Source organism: Erpetoichthys calabaricus, chromosome 8 (assembly GCF_900747795.2).
Source record: "Erpetoichthys calabaricus chromosome 8, fErpCal1.3, whole genome shotgun sequence".
Taxonomy (NCBI): Eukaryota; Metazoa; Chordata; class Cladistia; order Polypteriformes; family Polypteridae; genus Erpetoichthys; species Erpetoichthys calabaricus.
The window spans coordinates 167,581,257-167,606,635 of NC_041401.2; the positions used below are offsets into that span (position 1 = coordinate 167,581,257).

The 25,379-nt window shown below is 41.7% G+C and overlaps 1 protein-coding gene across 1 annotated transcript in view; it reads right to left on the reverse strand.

The window, feature by feature from the left end:
* The window catches only part of ece1 (endothelin converting enzyme 1), a 318,704-nt gene extending 295,096 nt beyond the window's left edge, over positions 1 to 23,608 (reverse strand). Inside the window, exon 1 of the mRNA XM_028807767.2 lies at positions 23,504 to 23,608. The gene's annotated coding sequence lies outside the window, so the exon portion shown is untranslated. The remainder of the gene's footprint in view (positions 1 to 23,503) is intronic.
* Positions 23,609 to 25,379: the final 1,771 nt, after the last annotated feature.

A 25,379-nucleotide genomic window follows, 5' to 3' on the forward strand; every position in this document is an offset into this window, starting at 1 on the left:
TACAGTATATATGGCATTTTTTCATTTAATGTTGGAGCCCCTTGTTGTGGAACCTGGTTCGGCTGCACCATATGGTCCATGGTGAATCCAGCAGTGGAAAATTTCTGTGACCCCCCCCCCCCCCCCAACTTCATGCCCAAAGCATGTGCTTATTTTGCTTAATGGTTAATCCAGTCCTGAATAAAACTCTTGGCTAACTACTGCTGTGATAATGACAGCACCTGAGTGCAATAATAGATAATAATAAAGTAAGTGACTGGGGTTAAATAAATAAATAATATAATAATAATAATAATAAATAAATAAATCATCCATTCTGCTGTTGCTAAGTTACAAACGCAGCACCCCGAGGCACTTGTGCTAATCGCTGGAGACTTTAACCATGTGACGCTGGACAAAACATTACCTGCATTCTCCCAGTATGTGGACTGTAACACCCGGGGAAATAAGACTATTGATTTACTGTATGCAAACGTTAAAGACGTATACAGTGCCACCCCGCTGCCTGCGCTTGGGAAAGGAGATCATAACCTGGTTCTGCTTCAGCCTCACTACAAACCAAAAGTGAGAGTCCCACCTGTAACAAAACGATCATTCAGGAAGTGGACCCCGGAGGCTGAGAATGCTCTGAGACAATGTTTTGGAACTACAGACTGGGATATCCTGCAGGGATCACATAGTGAGAACATTGAGGAGGTTGTTGACTGCACTACTGACTACATCAACTTCTGTATGGACACTTTAGTTCCAGTAAGAACAGTACGCTGCTATGCTAACAACAAGCCATGGATTACAAGTGACATCAAGGGCCTTTTGAACCAGAAGAAAAGGGCCTTTAAAGACGGTGATCAGCATGAGCTCAAGCGCGTGCAGAAGGAACTCCGAGTCCAACTCAGGGCGGCGAAGGAGCAGTACAGGAGAAAGCTGGAGCAGAAGTTGCAGAACAACAGCATGAAGGAAGTGTGGGATGGGATGAAGATCATCACTGGCTGCAGCTCGAAGCGGGGTGCCACCATCGAGAGAGACGTGAAGAGAGCAAACCAAATGAACATCTTCTTTAACAGGTTTGACCACCCTAACCCACTCTCACCTCGGAGTACTGCACTCTCTACACATCCTTCTGCTGATACCAACATAGGAGAGACATCCCCACCCACAATTACAGCAGCGCAAGTGAGCAGAGAGCTGAGGAAACTTCGTGCCAGCAAAGCAGCAGGTCCAGATGGAGTATCGCCACGACTGCTGAAGGTCTGTGCATCAGAGCTGGGGGGTCCTCTACAGAGCATCTTCAACCTGAGCCTGAAACAGGGGAAAGTCCAGAGGCTTTGGAAAACATCTTGCATCACCCCAGTCCCAAAGGTATCACGTCCTGGTGAGCTGAATGACTTCCGGCCTGTCGCTCTAACATCACATGTGATGAAGACCATGGAGCGGCTGCTGCTTCACCACCTGAGGCCACAGGTCCAACACGCCCTCGACCCTCTGCAGTTCGCATACCAGGAGAAGGTGGGAGCGGAAGATGCCATCATCTATATGCTACACCGATCCCTCTCCCACTTGGACAGAGGCAGTGGCGCTGTAAGAATTATGTTTCTAGACTTCTCTAGCGCCTTCAACACCATCCAACCTCTGCTCCTTAGGGACAAGCTGACAGAGATGGGAGTAGATTCATACCTGGTGGCATGGATCGTGGACTATCTTACAAACAGACCTCAGTATGTGCGTCTTGGGAATTGCAGATCTGACATTGTGGTCAGCAACACAGGAGCGCCGCAGGGGACTGTACTTTCTCCGGTCCTATTCAGCCTATATACATTGGACTTCCAATATAACTCGGAGTCCTGCCACGTGCAAAAGTTTGCTGACGACACTGCTATCGTGGGCTGCATCAGGAGTGGGCAGGAGGAGGAGTATAGAAACCTCATCAAGGACTTTGTTAAATGGTGCGACTTAAACCACCTACAACTGAACACCAGCAAAACCAAGGAACTGGTGGTGGATTTTAGAAGACCCAGGCCCCTCATGGACCCCGTGATCATCAGAGGTGACTGTGTGCAGAGGGTGCAGACCTATAAATACCTAGGAGTGCAGCTGGACGATAAATTAGACTGGACTGCCAATACTGATTCTTTGTGCAAGAAAGGACAGAGCCGCCTGTACTTCCTTAGAAGACTGGCATCCTTCAACATCTGCAGTAAGATGCTGCAGATGTTCTATCAGATGGTTGTGGCGAGTGCCCTCTTCTACGCAGTGGTGTGCTGGGGAGGCAGCATTAAGAAGAAGGATGCCTCACGCCTGGACAAACTGGTGAGGAAGGCAGGCTCTATTGTTGGCATACAGCTGGACGGTCTGACATCCGTAGCAGAGCAACGGGCACTTAGCAGGCTCCTATCAATTATGGAGAATCCACTACATCCATTAAACAGTGTCATCTCCAGACAGAGGAGCAGTTTCAGCAACAGACTGCTGTCACTGTCCTGCTCCACTGACAGACTGAGAAGATCATTCCTCCCCCAAACTATGCGACTCTTCAATTCCACCAGAGGGGGTAAACGTTGAACATTATTCAAGTTATTGTCTGTTTTTTTTTTTTTTTTTTTTTTTACCTGCATTTTTTATTACTCTTTAATTTAATATTTTTGCTGCTGGAATATGTGAATTTCCCCCTGGGATTAATAAAGTATCTATCTATCTATCTATCTATCTATCTATCTATCTATCTATCTATCTATCTATCTATCTATCTATCTATCTATCTATCTATCTATCTATCTATCTATCTATCTATCTATCTATCTATCTAAATAAACAAAAAATAAAACAAACTATAAGCAAGAGATTAGGTACAGGGACAAAAGAGAAAGAAAAGGATAACAAAGCCAGGGCACAGCTGAAATTCTGGTATTATAAGAGTTTAATGTACCTCCTAATGTCAAGCTGCACTATTGAGATATTGCCAAATGCAAAAACTGGGCATTTGCATTGCAGAATGGATTTGTTTCCATAGTAAATTTTTATTAAGGATGCATCTATTGTTCAGTTTGTATTATGATATTAAACACTAGGTGCTCTTTATGACTTGCTATTTGGAATGGCTGAAATAATAAAAGATGACACCTCACAATTACAGCAGCAAATTCTTCTCAATGGAGTGCCTGATAATTAGCTGTGTATACTGATGTGTATTTGTAGTGTGTAAATGTGATAATGGCCTAGTGTTGTTACAGTGCCTACTGCTGGTGCTTTACAGGTTTATGAACCTGGGTTCTATTTCAGGATCATTAATTAGCTGTCTGAACTTTCACTCTTTCCTCTAGGAACCCTGGTTTTGCTTGTTAATTATGACTCTAAATTATCTATTGTCAGGTCTACCATCATCCCACCCCTGGTTGAGTCTTGCTTTGTACTTGAGACAATGGCTCACAGCAGTTCTTTTTTTTTATATATACTACGGGGCTTTGCCCCCTGCTCCCTTTGCTCGCCAACCCCTGCCCTCCCCCCGCCAGCATTATGCACCATTGTAAAAGGGGGGCTGAACGTACCCCAAGGATACGCGACCGCTCCTCGAAACCCCTCTTAAATGGTGATACAATGGGAAACAAATACATTTTTTTTTTATCTCCTCTTTGCTCGATCAGTTGCTGGCTTGCTGCTGCTGTCATGCCACGTGATCTGCACTTCACTCACCTACCCCCACCCCACCCCGCCAGAACTGCATGCCGTTGTGAAAAGGGGGGAATGCACCCCAAGGAGACGCAGTAGCTCCTCCGAAACCCCTCTTAAACAGTGATACAATGGGAAACAAATAACAGTTGTTTTTTTTACCTCCTCTTTGATCGATCACATGCTGGCTTGCTACTGCTGCCGTGCCGTGTGATCTGCACTTCATGCGGTGCTTCAAACATTTAAAAACCTATACAGCTTTTGTCTCACTGCATTGTCCTTCTTCTCCCCAGACATCCTCAAACACTACAGTAATCCCTCCTCCATCGCGGGGGTTGCGTTCCAGAGCCACCCGCGAAATAAGAAAATCCGCGAAGTAGAAACCATATGTTTATATGGTTATTTTTATATTGTCATGCTTGGGTCACAGATTTGCACAGAAACACAGGAGGTTGTAGAGAGACAGGAACGTTATTCAAACACTGCAAACAAACATTTGTCTCTTTTTCAAAAGTTTAAACTGTGCTCCATGACAAGACAGAGATGACAGTTCTGTCTCACAATTAAAAGAATGCAAACATATCTTCCTCTTCAAAGGAGTGCGTGTCAGGAGCACAGAATGTCACATAGATAGAGAAAACAATCTCTAGCAAACAAATCAATAGGGCTGTTTGGCTTTTAAGTATGCGAAGCACCGCGGCACAAAGCTGTTGAAGGCGGCAGCTCACACCCCCTCCGTCAGGAGCAGGGAGAGAGAGAGAGAGAGAGAGAGAGAGAGAGAGAGAGAGAGAGAGAGAGAGAGAGTTTGTTTTTCAGTCAAAAATCAATACGTGCCCTTCGTGCTTTTAAGTATGCGAAGCACCGTGCAGCATGTCGTTTCAGGAAGCAGCTGCACAAAAGATAGCAACGTGAAGATAATCTTTCAGCATTTTTAGATGAGCGTCCGTATCGTCTAGGTATGCGAACAGCCCCCCTGCTCAATCCCCTATGTCAGGATCAGAGAAAGTCAGAGCAAGAGAGAGAGAAGAGTAAGCAATCTAGCTTCTCAGCCATCTGCAAATAGCGTCCCTTGTATGAAATCAACTGGGCAAACCAACTGAGGAAGCATGTACCAGAAATTAAAAGACCCATTGTCCTCAGAAATCCGCGAACCAGCAAAAAATCCGCGATATATATTTAAATATGCTTACATATAAAATCCGCGATGGAGTGAAGCCGCGAAAGGCGAAGCGCGATATAGCGAGGGATCACTGTATTCGATGTCTGTTCACTGTTCCATTATTTCACAGAGCAATATTTTCCGTTTGTTTGCGCTAATGCGATCTTTACTCCCATTTTTTTGACACTTTCGAATTTTCCTACTTCCATTATCTCTAACCTGCTCTGCATGTGTATCACGGGATTTGCTTCTAAAGGTTTTAAGTATGACGTGACTTGACCGTCACGCAGGACGTAAAAGTGTCTCTCTGTCTCTTTTCAAAAGATCACGAATCGTCGCAGGAAAAAAGTCTCGTCTTGTCGCAAGATTTTTTTTTTTTATAATAGAGAGATTTTATTTTATTAAAATCAAAAAAAATTCCATACATGCATGTCAAGTTTAACAAAACTGGTCTGAAACAAATCAACCCCTACCCATTCGAAAGAGAGCTAGGTCAGCAGAGTAGCACTTTAATAATAGTAAAAATATGTAAATAAATAAAGATAGATAGAAAGATATAATAGAAAAAGATATGAGAGAATCCACTTCCTCAATTTAAATGCTTATTCTAAAATATTATGTATGAAATCCTGCCAGGTTTTGAAAATGTTTTGCACAGATCCTCTAAGTGAGAATTTGATTTTTTCCAATTTCAGAAAATACATAACATCAGTCATCCACTGACTTAAAAGAAGTGAGTTAGGATTCTTCCAGTTGAGCATGATAAGTCTACGATGCACACAATAGACTCCAGCTGCAGACGAGACACTCGGAAGCCTCAGAGCTATTGAGTGATCTGAGACATTCTGAGGCCCATAAGATGACGTTAGCATTCTCTTTAGACCCCACCCACTCTCTAGCAATCTCAGACATTATCAAGCCTCGGAAGTAATCATTTACTTACACAGATATACAGATATAGATCGTGCAATTCAAAAGACACAAACTTTGTGTTTTAAAAGTAACACTAAAAAGTAAGACTTACAATATCTACTTTAAAAGTAAATGAACATATTACATTTATTACCTGCAATAAGAAACTGTTAACGTTATTAGATTTTATTAGATTAGATTGGATTAGATTAGATAAAATAAAATAAGATTAGGATAGATTAAATTAGATTTGCTAAAACGTGATTAATGCCATGGGGAAATTCAAGAATAAATAAAGGTAAAAAATAGATAAAGGTAGTTAACAATAGTATTGTATAGCAATGGTGATTGAAAGTTGATGCGAGGACAACTTTAATATAAATAGGCAAAGTTTTCCATCCTTCCAGAATAAATGCTTGTGCTTGTGTCATAAACTTCTCTTCGTCGGGCTTCACAGTGTCTGAGGTGCGCAGAATGGTCCTTGCTGCAGCTGGATACTTCTCGATTCACATGCAGCAATAGGTCATTGTCTAGAAGTCTGCATATTCTCGGTGTGTCTGTATGAGGATTTCTCCTGGGAAAATGGCTTTTTTTTACTCTCCAGCATCCTAAAGATGTGTGAGTCAAAATAAAAGATGATTCGAAATTGACCCTTTGTGTGTGTGTATGTCTGTGTAGAGTGGTCTGAGGATGTGGCTCCATGTCTGTTATGCGTCTCTACCTTTAAAAATTTATTTTACCAAACACCTAAGTCTTCTCCATGGTTTAGTCGTGAAAACGTTGGGTTTGAGATTTTTAGAACATTTCTAGTCAATTTTTCTGTTTTTTTTTTTATTTTTACATTCTGCTATGCCATCTTGTTTTTATGGGGGTGCCACCATTTTGTGGTGTCTGCAGCCTAAACACCGGAGCACTAGTGAAACAGTTCTGTGCTTCAGTATCTATCAGTGATTTGGATTAACAAAACTTGTGAAATTCTAAGTTGATTTTCCTTTCACCTTCAAACTCTGGCTTACATACTTGTTTTATTATAATAGAAATTATTAGACTCTTGGCAGCAGCACTTGTTCTGTTCCTCAACTACAATTCATTTCCTGGTCCCGGGTGTTCAACTGTTCCTGATTGTTCAGCTCACTGGCAGCACAAACTCCAGGGCTGCTTCTCACCAAGATTGCCCATATAGTCACTGACCCCCTTATAACCTGAAATGAGTGAAGTGGGTTTGAGAATGTTACGTTTAATAACGTAATTTATGTTTTATGTATGGCTGCTCACGTCAGCTTGCACTGTGTTTATTACCAGTTCCACCACTGTGCTTTAGTAAAGGCAGTTTAATTATTTTGTGACTATTAAAATGACCAGCATGTTTAAATAAAAAGTACCACATATGCTCGCGTTTAAGTTCTCTTGAGTATAAGTCAGAGTTGGTTTTACCGTATAATTTCCCGTATTTTATAATGTCGGTCGTATAAGTTGAATATGGAAAACTCACGCTATTGGTCCAAGAGATTATGATATGCTTACGCCAACCTGAGAAAGTAACCACGAAGCACACAGTCTTTTTTTCCTATGTACAGTGGTCCCTCGCTATATCGCGCTTCGCCTTTCGCGGCTTCACTCTATCGCGGATTTTATATGCAAGCATATTTAAATATATATCGCAGATTTTTTGCTGGTTCGCGGATTTCTGAGGACAATGGGTCTTTTAATTTCTGGTACATGCTTCCTCAGTTGGTTTGCCCAGTTGATTTCATACAAGGGACGCTATTGGCAGATGGCTGAGAAGCTACCCAGCTTACTTTTCTCTCTCTCTCTCTTGCGCTGACTTTCTCTGATCCTGACGTAGGGGGATTGAGCAGGGGGGCTGTTCGCACACCTAGACGATACGGATGCTCATCTAAAAATGCTGAAAGATTATCTTCACGTTGCTACCTTCTGTGTGCAGCTGCTTCGTGAAGCGACATGCTGCACGGTGCTTCGCATACTTAAAAGCTCAAAGGGCACGTATTGATTTTTGACTGTTTGTTTTTCTCTGTCTTTCTCTCTCTCTCTCTCTCTCTCTCCCTGCTCCTGACGGAGGGGGTGTGAGCTGCCGCCTTGAACAGCTTTGTACCGGCAGTGCTTCGCATACTTAAAAGCCAAACAGCCCTATTGATTTGTTTGCTTTCCTCTGTCTTTCTGACAGTCTCTGCTCCTGACGCGCACTCCTTTGAAGAGGAAGATATGTTTGCATTCTTTTAATTGTGAGACAGAACTGTCATCTCTGTCTTGTCATGGAGCACAGTTTAAACTTTTGAAAAAGAGACAAATGTTTGTTTGCAGTGTTTGAATAAAGCTCCTGTCTCTCTACAACCTCCTGTGTTTCTGCGCAAATCTGTGACCCAAGCATGACAATATAAAAATAACCATATAAACATGGTTTCTACTTCGCGGATTTTCTTATTTCGCGGGTGGCTCTGGAACGCAACCCCCGTGATGGAGGAGGGATTACTGTATTGTGCCTACGTGATCACACAGTAATACCCAAACTATTTTTTTGTATCTCACACCCTCATACACCTTTATCGTAAGAGCATCCCTTATCTACGATGGAGCGTTCAATCAGAAAAAAATATGAATCTGGTTTTAAATTAAAAGTCATTGAAGTGGTGAAAGAAATTGGTAACTGTGCTGCTGCAACAAAATTCTATGTGTCTGAGAAAACTGATGCAAGATTGGAGGAAGTAAGAAGATGTAAAAAAAAATGTAATTGTCATATTTCTGAACGGGCGTATAAGTCGGGGTCTGATTTTATGATCGATTTTTCAGGATTCAAGACCCGTCTTATACACGAGTATATACGGTAGTTTATACATTTGTGGTGAGGGAACTCCATGGCGGTGCGTTTTTCTTTTTAAACAAAAATGTTGTTCTCAGGCTCAGAGGGGCATAGGTGCACATAGCAGTGTACAAAACTGGCTCCAGGTTGTTGATGTGGGAATTGGCAGGCAAGGTATTCATGCGCAGACATGTGTCGTTCAGCCAGTTTCCTTGTTAGCACTCTGAGGTTCATGATTGCAATGCCATTGAAGGACAGAAAAGGAGCCTGAATAGGGAAATAGGAAAGATTAAAGGGAAACTAAAATGGGAAAAGAGATGGAGGTTAAAATGAAAGTGAAGAGAAATGAAAGATGGAACAGTAGAATCAGAACTGAGCCAGTGTTATTGAAGAGAGATGACAAGCAGTCAGGAATGGCCGTAAGAGGAGCGAGTGGATGAGTGACAGGGGAAATCTACTTCTGCAATTGGTTCCTGTCGAAGGGTGAGGAATGGCTGTAGAAGGACAGAGCTAGGCTTGTATGTTAGTATTTTGGTATCTGTTACACTGTATTAATCTCCAAGGGGAAATTGTCTTTTCATAGTGGAGGCTCATTGCTGAATGCTTGGGGTAGCTGGTAGGAAATCAAGTCTGTTATAATGGTTGACTGTGCTTATCAGGGGGCATCTCTACTGTGTAAGCAGACCCGGTTGGGTGAGCAGCAGAGGTGTGGTTTTTAGAGTGGGAGCACCGTGGCTCATGGTTCTTTTAAAGACAGGATTCTGCCAATGATTTTCTATGTTTGGATTATTTACTGTCTATTGAATTATTGACATTTAATCTCCAGCAGCATGCCTGTTATTATCCTGGATTATTTCTGTGTTACATTCATATGAAAAAGTTTGGGAACTCATCTTAATTCTTTGGATTTTTGTTTATCATTGGCTGAGCTTTCAAAGTAACAACTTCCTTTTAATATATGACATGCCTTATGGAAACAGCAGTATTTCAGCAGCGACACTAAATTTATTGGATTAACAGAAAATATGCAATATGCATCATAACAAAATTAGACAGGTGAATAAATTTGGGCACCCCAACAGAGATATTACATCAATATTTAGTTGAGCCTCTTTTTGCACATATAACCGCCTCCAGACGCCTCCTATAGCCTTTGATGAGTGTCTGGATTCTGGATGGAGGTATTTTTGACCATTCTTCCATACAAAATCTCTCTAGTTCAGTTCAATTTGATGGCTGCCGAGCATGGACAGCCTGCTTCAAATCATCCCATAGATTTTCGATGATATTCAAGTCTGTGACGGCCATTCCAGAACATAGTACTCCTCCCTCTGCATGAATGCTTTTGTAGATTTCAAACTGTGTTTTGGGTCATTGTCTTGTTGGAATATCCAACCCCTGCATAACTTCAACTTTGTGACTGATGCCTGAACATTATCCTGAAGAATTTGTTGATATTGGGTTGAATTCACCCAACCCTTGACGTTAACAAGGGCCCCAGTCCCTGAACTAGCCGCACAGCCCCACAGCATGATGGAACCTCCATCAAATTTGACAGTAGGTAGCAGGTGTTTTTTTTGGAATGCGGTGTTCTTCTTCCGCCATGCAAAGCGCTTTTTGTTATGACCAAATAACTCAATTTTTGTCTCATCAGGCCAAAGCCCTTTGTTCCAAAATGAATCTGGCTTGTCTAAATGAGCATTTGCATACAACAAGCGACTCTGTTTGTGGCATGAGTGCAGAAAGGGCTTCTTTCTCATCACCCTGCCATACAGATGTTCTTTGTGCAAATTGCGCTGAATTGTAGAACGATGTAGAGATACACCATCTGCAGCAAGATCTTCTTGCAGGTCTTTGGAGGTGATCTGTGGGCTGTCTGTAACCATTCTCACAATCCTACTCATATGCCGCTCCTGCATTTTTCTTGGCCTGCCAGACCTGCTGGGTTTAACAGCAACTGTGCATGTGGCCTTCCATTTCCTGATTATATTCCTTACAGTTGAAACTGACAGTTTAAACCTCTCAGATAGTTTTTTGTAGCCTTCCTCTAAACCATGAGAGAATCTTTATTTTCAGATCTTTTGAGAGTTGCTTTGAGGATCCCATGCTGTCACTCTTCAGAGGAGAGTCAAAGGGAAGTACAACTTGCAATTGACCACCTTAAATACCTTTATATCTCATGATGGGACACACCTGTCTATGAAGTTCAAGGTTTAACAAGCTAATCCAACCAATTTGGTGTTGTAAGTAATCAGCATTGAGCAGTTACATGCATTCAAATCAGCAGAATTACAAGGGGACCCAAATTTTTGCACAGCCAGTTTTTCACATTTGAATTAATTACTGCTTCACTACAAATCTTTGTTCGGAAAAACACCCCAGTACTCATATGTTCCTAGGAAATGAAAGACATACCACTGTTATCTTTTTTTTGAAAGTAGAGTCAATTATTATGCAGGCTGAGACTTTTTCGTATGACTGTATTTATGAAGAGGTTGCACTGCACTGGTTGCACCTTGTTTGGATTTGCACCTTCTCCTGCTGTTCTGTGTCCTCATTGCCCAGCTCATCAGCTAAACAGCTTTTTCTACTGTCTGCAGCAATTTTCTGCTGTATATTTGAAATCATCTTAATGATTTTATAATAACTTCTTAATAAATATAAAGTTTTATAACAGTTTTCCAGTCATCCATTGCTGAAAAGCGAAAGTCATGAATTTTCAGTTGTAGACCATACATATATTGAATATCACTTGGACCATTTGATTACACTTACTTTTACTATCATATTTATTTTTAAGGCATCACTATCTATCTATCTATCTATCTATCTATCTATCTATCTATCTATCTATCTATCTATCTATCTATCTATCTATTATATAGTGCCTTTCATATCTATCTATCTGTCTATCTGCACAAAACCTCTTTATTACTGTCAAATGTGAAAACAAAATTTTGATAACCTTCTCCTCTTTTATTTCCTCTGCAGTAGGGAGAAGATGCCCAGTGAGGGCAATTGCTCCCCCACCTATAAATCTCTCAGCTACTGGAAGGAACATGAAGAGCTCCTATTTGGTTACCAAAAGAAACAGAAAAACCTAGCTGGACATCTTTTCTTTTCGTTTTGGATGTTTCAGTTACTTTTGCACACTTAGCAGCCATTTTTCTTTAGTTGGATTAAATGGGGACGACTACCTAGTTGGTGCCCCAACATGTATTGGTGGGCCTTGAAATTCTTTTACTCAAGTACAGCTACTTCGTACCTGACTTTACAGGCATCATAGTAAAACAACATAATTTAATGGATTTTGTGCTTCTGTGATAGGAAAAACAGAAACAAATGTAAGAAATGATGTCAAAAGTGTTAGGGTAATGAAACAGATTATTTACCGCATTGTATAGGAAGCAGCCAGCTTTTAAGTTTCATAAGTTAAATAAAGCATCAGGAGGCGGATCTTTGGTTCTTTTTAAAAAGTATAGATGTGTTCAGCAGTTTTATTTATGTGATAACCCCAATAATTGACAAATGGAGCTGGACTGCAGGTGAGTAAGGAGAGAGACATTGACTGATGTATTGGTCTCGAACATCAAAGGAACGAGCAACTTGATACCAGTGTTCTGAAACTCAGTCATTTCTTTAATCAATCTGAAACTTCCTATTCAAAAGCATTTTGCAATTCATGCAAACCAACCCTATATACACTTGGCAATGTGGGACCAGTCAGGAACTGGAACATGCGAGTTTAATGCATCAGAAATAACCAGTGCATGCTGACAACAACTGCAGGCGTTACAGGAAGTCGACCCACAAAACAAGCACATAAGCACAAAGGAGCAAATTAGATATGGAACTGGCATATTTTAATGAAGCACAGGAAACCCGAGAAATGCTAGGCGAAAATGAGCACAAAAGAAAAAACATCAGGCCTTGGTCAAAATCTTGTGTGCTGCGAGGAACACTGCAAGACAAAAACATCTCTTATCAGCTTCTGCGGAATTTCACATCACTTGTACTTCCTGTCTCTTAGTCATCTGGCAGCGGAGAGAACTCAGGCTTGTGTCCTCAGGAGCTGCTTTAAGCGTGATACGCTCCATAGTCTCTCGTCTGGGATGTCCACAACCACCGTCGTACACCTCAGACTTGCTCTCGGCTTTTTTAATACAATTTTCATCCAATATAAATTGCTAGCAAATATGTGAACTATTTTTCATTGTTTTTCTATTCTATAACCTCATTTTTATCTTTTTTAAATATTGGAAGGCTGAACTCCATCCAGCTATTCATTTTCTAAATCCAATTTTCCCATTACAAGGTTACAATGAAGCTTTTCTGCCAGCAGTGCGCTCTAAGAAACCGGCCTTGGATGGCATATCAATCTGTCACCGGGCACACACACACACTACATGAACCCAAAATGGTACAATTTAACATTACCAATTAACCTAGCGTGCATTGTGGGAAGAAACTGAAGTACAAGGAAAAAAATGATCTGATAGTGCAAATGCCACAGGGACAGTGACCTGGACAGAATCTGAGTCTCTCGAGCAACAAGGCTACCGATTCCAGAATACATTAAAAAGATTTAAGTACACAAAGCTTAAATAAAAATGATGAATGCTTTATTTTTTGTCTGCACACTGGGTTTGCTTCCTGGGTCTTCCCTGCATGGAGTTTGCATGTTCTCCCTGTGTCTGCGTGGGTTTCCTCCCACAGTCCAAAAACATGCAGGTTAGGTGCATTGGTGATCCTAAATTGTCCCTAGTATGTGCTTGGTGTGTGGGTGTATGTGTGCCCTGCGGTGGGCTGGCACCCTGCCTAGGGATTTGTTCCTGCCTTGCGCCCTGTGTTGGCTGGAATTGGCTCCAGCAGACCCCCGTGACCCTGTGTTAGGATATAGCGGGTTGGACAATGACATGACTGCATCCTAGGTTTGAAACCCATGCCTGGGCACTGCCTGTGTGGAGTCTGCATGTTCTCCTTATGCTATGAGAGCTTTTCCTCTGGATATGCTCTGGTTTTCCTACCACATGTGAAAGATGGATGGGATTTACTGCTGAGTGTGAGCGTCTGGGAACCATCTGCCAGACTTTGAGAAGGTAAGCATATCTACCCCGGGATAACAGGTGGCGCTGACTCCAACAGTTTCTTCTACTTTCCCTCCTGCAATGTGTCACCTCCCAAGAAGGACCTTGAAGTCCCAAAAAGGCTCCACCCCTTCTGGCTCAGTCAGCATAAAAAGGAACCATTCCCAGAAGGTGGCATTTCATTTCGACATGACGTTTGCTGTGAACAGAGAGATCACCACAATTGTTATAGCAGAACAAGCCTCCTACTTGTTCTTGTTTCCTGGGCCACAGAGCCGTCTTATTTGGTTATAAGTAAACGGGGTAACCTGGTTGGACCCCCCAAACCACTTTTTGGAGTAAGTTTGTTTTTCCTTCAGTCACACTGCAAAACTGTAAGTGTGTCTTGACATAGATTGATATGCCCTGAGGTAGACTCCACTGGTTCCTGCCATGAACACAGTTCTGCTGAGATACGTATCAGAAACAAGCAAATGTAAATTGGACTAGGTGCATCTGAAAATATGATGTTACGATAGATATCTAATATTCTGAAAAATGTGACATTTAGTTGTTATGCTGTCAGGATCTCAGAGTCTTAGCATGTAGGCATTGATGGTAAATTTAATGAGAGCTCCATAAATCCAGTTTATTAAGCAGGAATAGGCACAAGTTAGGATGTACTCACATTGGCAGTTCTTTCCATGCCCGAGCACGTTTGTCCGCATATAACCCTGCAAAGTCTACTTCACTTGACTAGTGTGATCACTCCGTGCTGGGCCAACCATACTATGCCCTGACCCGCTTGGAAGAGGTGGGACTGGGTAAAGTTCAGAGCGATAAGTGCAGTGTGAGGGCTGGCCAGCAGGGAAGTAGGGAGGGGGCATGGTACGGAGCAAACGTGCCTAGTGTGGGTACACCCTAAGTTAGACATCAAGGATGCCAGTCCATCAGATGGCACACTCTAGTACAGACTCGTGCAAGTCCAAAGTTGATATTGACAGCAAGCAGTGAAAAATTAACAAAAAGGAAAAGCAGATTTTTACATGGATGATGTATCAAACATTCTTTTCATTTGTGTTTCTTTTCAAACAATTTGCGTATGCCCCAGCATGTTCTAAAGCATTTCAGTTGCCTCTTAGTGACTAACCCAGCATCAGCAAATGTCCTTCGTTCATTTTTTTAGACTTCCTTGTTCCAATACATGCTTGCGTGTTCTGGAGAACATCTCAAGAAGAAACTGATCCTGAAAGTACCATTAGTAGGCCACTCCATCTATGTGAGATGAAACCAGAAGGACTCGAAAAAGAAAGCCCAAAGAGACTTGGGGAAAACACGCAATCTTAGCATATGAAATGCCAAACCATAATCTGAAGCCACAAGTTGTGAAATAGTTGCCTTAAACACTGCACCATCATTCTGCTCTAATTATCATCCATTCTTCCTTAATGTTAAATTGATTTATGAATGCAGAATTTGATTTGGGAGCTTTGTGGGTGGGAGTGCATTCTGCATAAAGTTTTTAAAGATTCACAGACCTTTTGATCTTTATATGTAGACACACAGGATTGGTCAGGTCAGGTCACGTCAGGTTGGGGAGCATGCACTGGTACAGTGTGTTGCCGCACCCACCACACGACGAAACAGCTTGGGATCCTGGTTAGCAACCCTCCAGGCAGACACGTGGTCCAGTCCCACCCTACGGAAACGACCCTCTATCTGCTGCAGCCAGGTGTTACATGGACGTCCCCTTGTCTTGGTCCGGCTCTCAGGTCCTCAACAATGAGGTTCCAGTGAGCCAGATCACCTTCGGGGAAACACACCACATGGCCATAGTGCCGTTTAACAGATGCTCCCTCTCAATGCAGGAAGTGTGACACATTCGGGACTCCATGTGACACAAAGTCAACCAGCGTTACCCAAGGATTCTGCTAGGAGACACAGTACTAAAGGAGTCCAGTCTTCTTCTCAGATCACTGGGTAGCATCCATGTCTCACAACCATAGAGCAAAGACTGGAAGCACCAGGACTCTAAAGACTTGGACCTTCGTCCTTTTGTATAGGTGACCTCATGATGCCCCATGCTCTCCCAATCCATCTACTGACTTCATAGGAAGAGTCACCAGGGACATGAATGTCACTGCCAAGGTAAGTAAACCTCTCAACGTGGTTGATATTCTCTCCACAGACAGACACACTGCTGATGGCTGTGCCCAAGAGGTCATCAAAGGCCAGGATCTTGGTTTTTATCAGGACACTCACAAACCCAGACACCCAGACTCTTCACTCAATCTCTCAGAGCCTCCATTGACTCCACGAAGATCACAGCATCATCAGCAAAGTCAAGATCAGTGAATCTTTCTTCGCCAACAGATGCCCCACAGCGTCAGGGTTGACATACCTGATATTACAGAGGTAATGGAAAAATACATGAAAAAGGAGTTTACCTTTGAAGTTACTAAATCACGATTACAAATTCAGCTGCAAACGCAAGTCCTATTAGTTTGATTGTCAATTAGAGCTTTGACAATCAGTGCTTTGATAGGGGAGTGTGCTAAGTGGCCAAACACTTGGTGTTAGAATTATATGTGTACCGATTAATAAAAAACTGTAAAATTATTTCAAACATCAAGGGGAAGAGTGTCAAACAAAATGACATGCCAAATATGTACAAACTGCACTGACAAAGAGAAACACAAGTCACAAGACGAAGCTCAGCAAGACATAGACCTCACAGGATAGTTGCTGAAATACCACAAACTTATAGCCTTCAAAATCGATAACAGAATTGAGTCAGCATTCCTGTGACCCCGTCCTCCAAAGTAACTCTATTTTAAAAACCTCACAAAGCTGGAAGTTATAGCAGGAATAAGATTCAGAAACCTCTTGTATAAAAACTCAACACACAAGGATGAACCTTAACCTGGTTTACAGATTCACAAACCCTGAACTCCTAAACAAGGAAGAAAAGTAATATGGGTCATCATCTGCCCTATTTTATTTCTGTTTAAAGATGCCTTCGATCCTCAACGTTTTCTAGTAGCTGATAAATGTGCTGGTAGATCTACAGACAGCCAATACCCCTTCACTTTTATCACATTTTGCTATGTTGCAGCCTTGTGCTAAAATCATTTAAAATCCTTTTTTCATCAATCCAGAGGGCAAAAACTGTTACCTCATGATGTTCCCTTATTCTAGGATGATAATGACTCCATACATACTGCTAAACCACTTCAAGACTGGATTCATGTTTATCAAAATGAAGTCAGTCCTCTTCCATGTCCTCTCCAACCACGAGATCTACACATCATTGAAACTTTATGGGAAGATCTGGAGTGCACACTGCAAAATAGATGTCTACTTCCTTGATCCTTCAAAAAACCTGGAGACTTTTCTTTAGGAAAAATACTGCAATAAGCCACTATACACAGTTCAGAACATGTATGACAGCAATCCAAGAATGACAAAAGTTGATCTGAACACAAAGGCCAGCCCAGTTACTTATTAGGTTCTTCATATTAATATGCTGTTGGGCGTTTCTGATTATTTTGCCAATACAAAGACATACAGGATGAGCTTTACATAGGCATTTACTCGAGAAAATGGCTCCAATTTTGACTTCTTAAGGCGGATATCTGGAAGCAAGTGAAAAGGGTCCTATAGTTTGTGCACAGCTGTCAGACTGAAGCGGGTATGTCAGGTTTGGCTTCAGGTACATGGGTCAAAAAGTAGAGAATGAATGGGGGTCAAAGTGCACTGAGTAGAAGGCTGGGTATAGAAGTGCATAGGGCCAGATGTCATGAGAAGAATTATGCTGTGTTCCATTTGAAGTAGAAAGTCAGAATTTTCAACTGCAGCACCCACGTAGGTCAGATTTGGAACTCGGAAACTCAGGGCTGGTCTGTCAAGTCAAGTCCGAGTTTGTCCGACTGCAGATCACGACGTCAATTCAAAATTGCAGCGTACACCACAAACTTTAGTGGAAGTTATACTGTTAGCATTTCTATTTGTGTCTCATTAAATCTGTACTGTCCAACTTCTATCCATTTAAATGTTGTTACTGTGTTTAAGTGGATATGCAAATTACCACGTAATGCATTTTATCAACTGCTACTTATTCCAATGGCGCAAGCCCGACAACGGTTTTCATGGATGCGTCCATATTGTTTTTCTGAATGTTTTACCGGAATGTGGTCAACTGAGGTGTGATGTCAATGCAGCATTAGTCTCACCTTTATCAGGCTGAAGAATGCAGGAAGTGAAAAAAGTGATGCTGGTGGGACAAACTGGTAAACTGAGACACAAAGAAATGGTTGTGGCCATTAAACTGGCTGTTGAGTCCAAAACTATGTTGTTAGGTTGACTGGACTGAATGTGTTGTGTCCGTGTTTATATGTGTGTGTGACCGGAGTGTTGGTTTCTGCCTTGCGTCCACTGCAGATGAATTTGATCTCCAGCTCATTGCCAGTTTGGATGAGAAAATAGAGATGTTGAATGCTTGCACTAATAGCACATTACCACACACACCACACCCACCTGGATTGGGACCCGAGTGCAGTGGGTGACACCTCAGCACCACACTGGAACAGTGTGAGGTTTTTTACTGTGGCTGGAATGCCAATCCTGCCACCAACCCTCAAGTTTTTCCCTGTAAGTTAGATTAGTGGTCCCCAACCTTTTTGACAGCGAGGACCACTTTATTAGATGCAAATTTTTCCACGGACCGGTCGGTTGGGGGGGGGGGCAGTTTTATACACAATTTACATAATATTTCTATTATTATTAAGTTATTAAGCAGTTCGCATACGTTTACAACCCGAGATTTTTCTTCTTTTTTTGCATATAACAAAGACATATGCTTTGCATTTGTCATTCCAACAGACTGCACATCACAAACATTAACACTGTTATCGTTTTTTTCGTGTCTGCCGTTTCTATAGGAGGGTGACAATGAGTTAAATTCCAATGGATGTTTTTCAGATGTTGACAAGCAATAAGCAAAAGGTATCACTGAAAACCACAGAAAACAAAAACAGCAAAAAAAAAAAAAAACAGTACGAGGAAAGTTCAAAGAAAGAATTTTTTTTACAATGTTTCTGTTTGGGGATCGTTGTGTAAATGTGTACAACTGAGCTGCGGCCACAGATCTAACTGCTCTGTGGATGATTCGTTCAAGCATTTCAAGGTCACCTCATTGTAATGAAAGCATCTGCTGAATGTACTTCATAGTAACGAGATTTCTATAGATTCGTGTCATATGGGGAAACTTTCGGGACCATAAAAATACTTTGTTGTAATACTCTCCCACCTTGGTCTCTCTCCTCTCTCTGCGCCGCTGCAAAGTCCCGCCCGCCAAGCGTTCTGAAAAGTCTGAGTGAGTCTCCGTTGCTGGCAGTTCTCTCGCGGCCCGGCTGTCAGACGGCTGCGGCCCGGTAGTGGGTCGCGGACCGGTGGTTGGGGACCCCTGAGTTAGAGGACGTGCTTGCAGGTCTGAATGCAGATTAACGTTATACCCAGGATGGAGCAATTGCAGGTTAAGGGCCTTGCTCAAGGTCCCAACGGAGTAGAGTCACTTCTGGTGTGAGCTGGCAATTTTCTGATTGCTAGCTCAGATCCCTAGCCTCATGTCACCACTACACCCTAGCATGAGAAAATAGGATGTTAGAAAATAAAATATCTGAATGGTGTTGAGTTTTCGCTTTTTGCATGATATTTCCATAAAGCCAACTAAATGCTCTGTTGCAGATATTACTTCACAATAGTGATAACACTTGTGAACTAAGTGCTCTTATTCTGAAAGATTTCTACCTGCCAAGGTCCCTCTCTCTTCACAAATCACTTGTACAGAAGCAGCAATGCATTTCTGGAGAACGGTGGTGAACAGCAGTTTACTCTTTAATAATGAATAACTTTAGTGCTAATACAATGGGCAGGCAGCTGGAAACTAACCCTTTGTGTTCCATTATTATTTAGATACAAACAACACAAGCCCAGTTAGGCCGGCTACATCAGGTTTATTTTGCTTTCAATCAGAATGAGAATGGAAAGCCTGCTAGAACCAGATTGTCTGTTATCACCTTAAACTTCCTCCAGACATTAAAGGGATTCAGATGTAAATATTTATCTTACCTTGTATTTTCGCTCTGAAGATGGTGGCACAGTCGAACAGAGGCTAGTATTAACTATTCTGCATGCTTGAATCTTGGTACATTTCCTAGGCAGAACGCCTTATGTTTCAGGTTTGCATGTTGTTCTTAGGCTGACACACACACATTAGAAACTGTACGCATGTACATACAATTTATTTTAAGTGGGTAGCACTAAATTAAGTGCGAGTGTGTATATGTCTGTACCTTGTGACAGACTTGTACCCTATCCAGCATTATTTCCCACATTGCATTTGGTACTGTAAGAGCATAGCGTGGGCCAACTGTGACCCTGAAACGGATTGTCCCTTCCAACCAAGGGACTACTGTATCATTCTGGCTCTTTAAGGCCAATACTTGGTTTGAGATTTCAGAGACAATAGGAGTGACTGGGCAGAGGGTCTAACTTGGTGTCACTTGTTCAAGCAGAGATTTGCCCCAACCCAAAACTACCTCTAAAGGGAACAGAGGTGACTCTAAAGTGCTAAAGGACCGAAGATTAAAATGCTCTTCTGCTAAGAACGTCTTTAAGGCTTTAGTCAACTCTTTTTTTTTCTACTTTGTGTCCTTCTTGTATTTAACCCTCTCTTCTGCAATTTATTTTTATTAAAAAAAGCACCATTTTGTGTATGTTTGATCTCTTAATAATTATTTGGGCTTGGGATTAGGTCAACAGCGCCCCCTTCAGGTTACAGCAAGTTTGAGATGTTATGTATTATCCAGGTGCAGTATGTGAAATCTAATGCTCTCCCACTCAATAGCATCTCTAAATTAGCTGTATGGGTCTGCTCTGGGGTGTAAGGGTTTCCAGCTTTTAGCTTCTTGCTGATTAGATAGGTTCAGGCTTCCTATGAACTCTATACTACAAAATACAGGCTCAGGAAAATGATGGAAAGAAATGTATTATCTGTCCATACTTTACCAAAACATCAATCTAACTTCCACCCGCTATTTCATTTTGAAATCTGCTTTATTCCATTTGAGATACTGTAACAGGTGACAAGTGCAGCAAAGCTAAGAGGCCTGTTGGGCTACAACAAGGGTGGAGTGGTGGCTCTGAGGCTAAGGATCTGCGCTGATATCCTGAAGGTTGCCGGTTCAAATCCCCGTCAATGCCAAAAAGAAATCCTACTCTGCTGGGCCCTTGAGCAAGGCCCTTAACCTTCAATTGCTCCAGGGGCACTATACAATGTCTGACCCCAAGGGGTATGCAAAAACTAACAAATTCCTAATACAAGAAATTTGCATAAGGCGAAATAAAGAACAAAAAAAAATCTAAGCAAACCAAGTCTACTTTAGCTTCTAACAACCGTGTCCCAGGTTCATGCCTGACTTCTGTCATCTCAGGGAATATGACTGGAGAGAGAAACTGCGCTTCCTTGCTGGATCTCTAGTGATCTGGAACCTATCCAAACTTCATCATGTATGAGTTAAGCTTGAGCAGGAGTCCCGTTCATCATAACACCTAATTTATTGTTAGTTGTTGATTCTTTTGCTGCCTTATACAGAATAAATATATGACCACCCAAAGCCATTCACAGTCCACTGAGAGTCTGAACAGAATTAAGTGGGATAGATAGATAGATAGATAGATAGATAGATAGATAGATAGATAGATAGATAGATAGATAGATAGATAGATAGATAGATAGATAGATAGATACTTTATTAATCCCCAAGGGGAAATTCACATACTCCAGCAGCAGATGGATGGATGGGCCCTGCAGTGTAGGGCTAACTTCAGCCTTGCACCCCATGCTGCCAGGACAGAAACCTGTGTTCTGTGACCCTAAACTGGATTAAGCAAGTTTGATAAAGAATGAATGAATGAATGAGCATGGGAAAGGCACTATATAAATAAAATTAATTATTATTTTTATGATGGGATGAACAAACATACGGATGTATTTTGCTACATTCCATTTATCACTTGATCTTCAGTCTTATTGGATTTAAGTGATACGGTAAAACACATTTCCTGCTTAATTTGGGGACACAAAGAAAAGCGCCAGAATGTCTACACAGGATAAACCAATAAGATAGCTAAAGATCTTTGCACTAAAGTGTTTTCTTTACTCCCACATTCCTGGGAGAAATATAATGGCCCCTATTCTCCAAGAGCTTTCCACATCAGTCTGTTTGGACGAATATATGAATGAAACATCTACATCCTGAAGGCCAGCATCTTTGCTGTTGCTTTTTTTGAAATACTGCTCTGAAAGGGGCTTCCCATTCCTAAAGCATTCTCGTGAGTCAGTTGCCTTCCACCTTTTATGTCTGAAGTTGAGTCTCTTCTGAGCTTCTCCTAAAGTCTGCCAGTACTGTATATGTGTGAAAGGTGGTGTGGTGTAGCTCTTAAGGCTTTGGACCTCAAACTATGAGGTTGTGGGTTCAAACCCCATTGTGTGACCCTGTGCAAGACACTTTACCTGCCTGTGCTCCGATTGGAAAACCAAAAGAAGTGTAACCAATTGTATCTCAAATGTTGTAAGTTGCTTTGGATGAAAGTGTCTGTTTGGATCCCAGTTTCCAAGATGTTTCACTACTCGAGAGTACTGAGATAGTGTTCAGTAATCTTGCATTTTACTGGGGGGATGATCGCAGCTCCTTCAAAGATACACTGTCCTGAGTTCAAATTCAGCATGTTCTCCTTACGCGTGAGCATTTTCCTCTAAGTTTTCTGTTTTTTCTCTCTCACCTCCAAAAATGGTCTGAACTGGTCTTGCTGAAGAAGTCCAAGTGTGGATGTGTATACATGCATGGGTAGTGCCATGAACTGGGGTCCTGTCCAGGGCTGTTTCCTAATTATTTTTTTTTTGTTCTTTATTTCGCCTTATACAATTTCTTGTATTAGGAATGTGTTTGTTTTTGCATACCCCATGGGGTCAGAATGGATTAAGCAGGCCTGAGAATCTTCTAATGTCTTATTTGCTGTCTAAAATTCATTGTGCTGGTGAATGCTGCTAATGGCACTATATATAATCAAGACTAGACTGTTGTTTCTCCAGTTCAATACCAATTCTGTAGATTGTTCAGCCTAAGGTAAGAACAACTGTAATCCCTTCCTGCATCTCCTGCTTACTAATGTTATCAGTTAGGCGTTTAAAAATGCTTATTGTAAATGGCACTTTTTCTGAAACAGGAACACATGAGCCTGTTCTTTTGGTCCTGCATTTGAAATGAAGTCATTATGCCACTGACAGGCATTTAGCAAATGTGAAGGTGAAAAGTCAAACGCGGTGCATGGAATGGAAAAATAGGTGCAGAAATGACCCGTGAGGACTTCTCGACCAGGCGATTAAACTGAAGGCTCCGAACGGTTCTGCGCTGCCGGAAAATGCCGAGCCGCACTGCCAGCTCCGGCGGCAACTTCCGAGGAGCGAGTACCTAGGGGGGCTGACGAAGACGACTCGACGGGCGACGCGATATGATTTGTATCACCTAAAGCAAAGAGACATCCAGTCAACAAGCAAAACCATGCGTTCTTATAAGAGTACAAAGCTTTCAATCGACACAGGCCAGTGTGCTCTCCTCAGCAACGTGCATGTGCAATTGTCATTGACACTTAGGTAATTATGGCAACAAAAAAAAATGTGGCCGCGAGCAACCTCCGGTCTTAGAAGTGTTCACGTCAGTCCACAGGAAATCCCACAATAACAATTTTATTAAGAAGTGATGGCGCGGCGTGAGCAGAAGCACCACGATCTGCCCCACTGAAACCCACTCCCATTTAACTTACCTTTCTGTTCTGCTGCTTCACGACTTGCGGACTTAAGCAGAGTTGAGAAATGGTGTCCGATCCAGTGCGCTACTGATAAGAGCCACACTGCGGCGCCTTGTCACTTTGCCGAGCTGAGGGGCATAGCCTTGAAAATGACCGACGTCCGGCACGGCCAATGGTGACAGCCGGAGAAGGCGAAGGGGCGGGGATTTGTCTGAACTACATTAACTATTTCAGTGTTAAATACGGATGATCTGCTCGCTCGTCTTCTGCTTTGACACCTTTTACGAGACTGGAAATATTAAATTGTCACCATGTGACATCCTGCTGTTTGGTATCCGGATCCGAAGGCTAATTTCTATATGTGATCTACAACTATAAACTTCCTTGTTACTCTGTGTACAAAATGACAGTTGCGCATTTAATAATTTGAGCAATAGCAAATATTGAGCAACAGCTGTATGAAATAAATGTTTTTGACAAGGTGGCTGCCACTTCGAGTTTTGCCTTTTAACTGCACGATTATTCGTAGGATAACCTTTTTCCTATTCTTATAAACCAAATGGAATACATATGTGAAAACTGAAAAGTGTTTTGTGTGTTTTCCTTTCTCGTATTTACCGCGTCGAGCAGCCTGTTTTATTTAACCCTGTCATGGATACGTTTTTTTAGCAAAACCTTCATGACTCTTTAAATATCTGTGCCAGGGGCTTTCAAACTTTTTTAAGCCAAGACCAAGGACAAGTAAAATAAAAATGATGTACCACCTATTCAAGTAACCCCACCCCCCGCCAATATGAAGCCAAAGCTGAAAAGCTGGATTTTGGTTTTCAGCTATCAGCAGTACCAATGTATGCTTTTGGGCAATCGCAGACCTGTAATTCAAAGCAAATGCTTAACTAGGCTCTTAAAAATACTGGTTCTTTAATGACACTTTATGGTTCTTTACTGGGTTGTCTGGTTCCTCGTAGAACTCGTAGAACTATTGCTTGACAAAGCAGCATTTCACTCTGGGAAGGGTCCTGTGCATATGAAGTTGGTTTCTTGTGCTTTGAAAACCTTCCTAATATGTAGAAAAAGACTGAAAAATATAATAGGCTACCCAGCAAGACACAAACAGATTAAGAAAACCTTGTGCAACTGTACATGTGTAGCAAGAGTCATTTTAAATCCATAATCTATTGGTATTTCACAAATCTGTTACCATCTATTCATGGATATTTACTGTAGGGAGCCTATTATGGATCTAAATAAATAAATGTTTTTTTCTGGAACCTTCATGTGGATGGGTCTTTTGGGACCCAAAAATGGTTCCTCTATGGTATCACTCTGAAGAACCGCTCTGACACTGCCATTTTTAAGAGTGTATAGCAGAATGCTGATGAATATGTGATCAAATATCACGTGGTACTTCTAGGCTGGAGTACTGAACCCCTTTTTTCTTTTACAGCCATTTTTTTAAAAATCTTAAATTGTAAAAGAATAAGTTTGGGTGTTTTTTACGTGGAAGTTATTTCTTCACCATGCATCATGTCATATATTAATTGATCACATAAAATTGCATTCTATCATGAATTATTTTAAAAATAACTTCTCTGCTCTTGCAGCATGCAATGGGGCTGAATGAAATAGCCTTTAAAATTACCAAGTATGTCCACTATGAAGCAGCAAAGGTTTTGACTTAGGAAAGCACGCCTTTTACATTTATAAGCAATCCCTGTTATAACAAAATGAAGTAATTCTTTAATCACAGATTCTTGGAACTAACTTTCTCGAAGTAAGTATATTTACTATTCGCTTCTCTGCTCACTGCTTCCATTGTGGGTTTAGTTATGACAGCCCTAAAGCTCCCAGCATCAAACTATATTCTGCTTATTATCCTACTTTTGCTTCT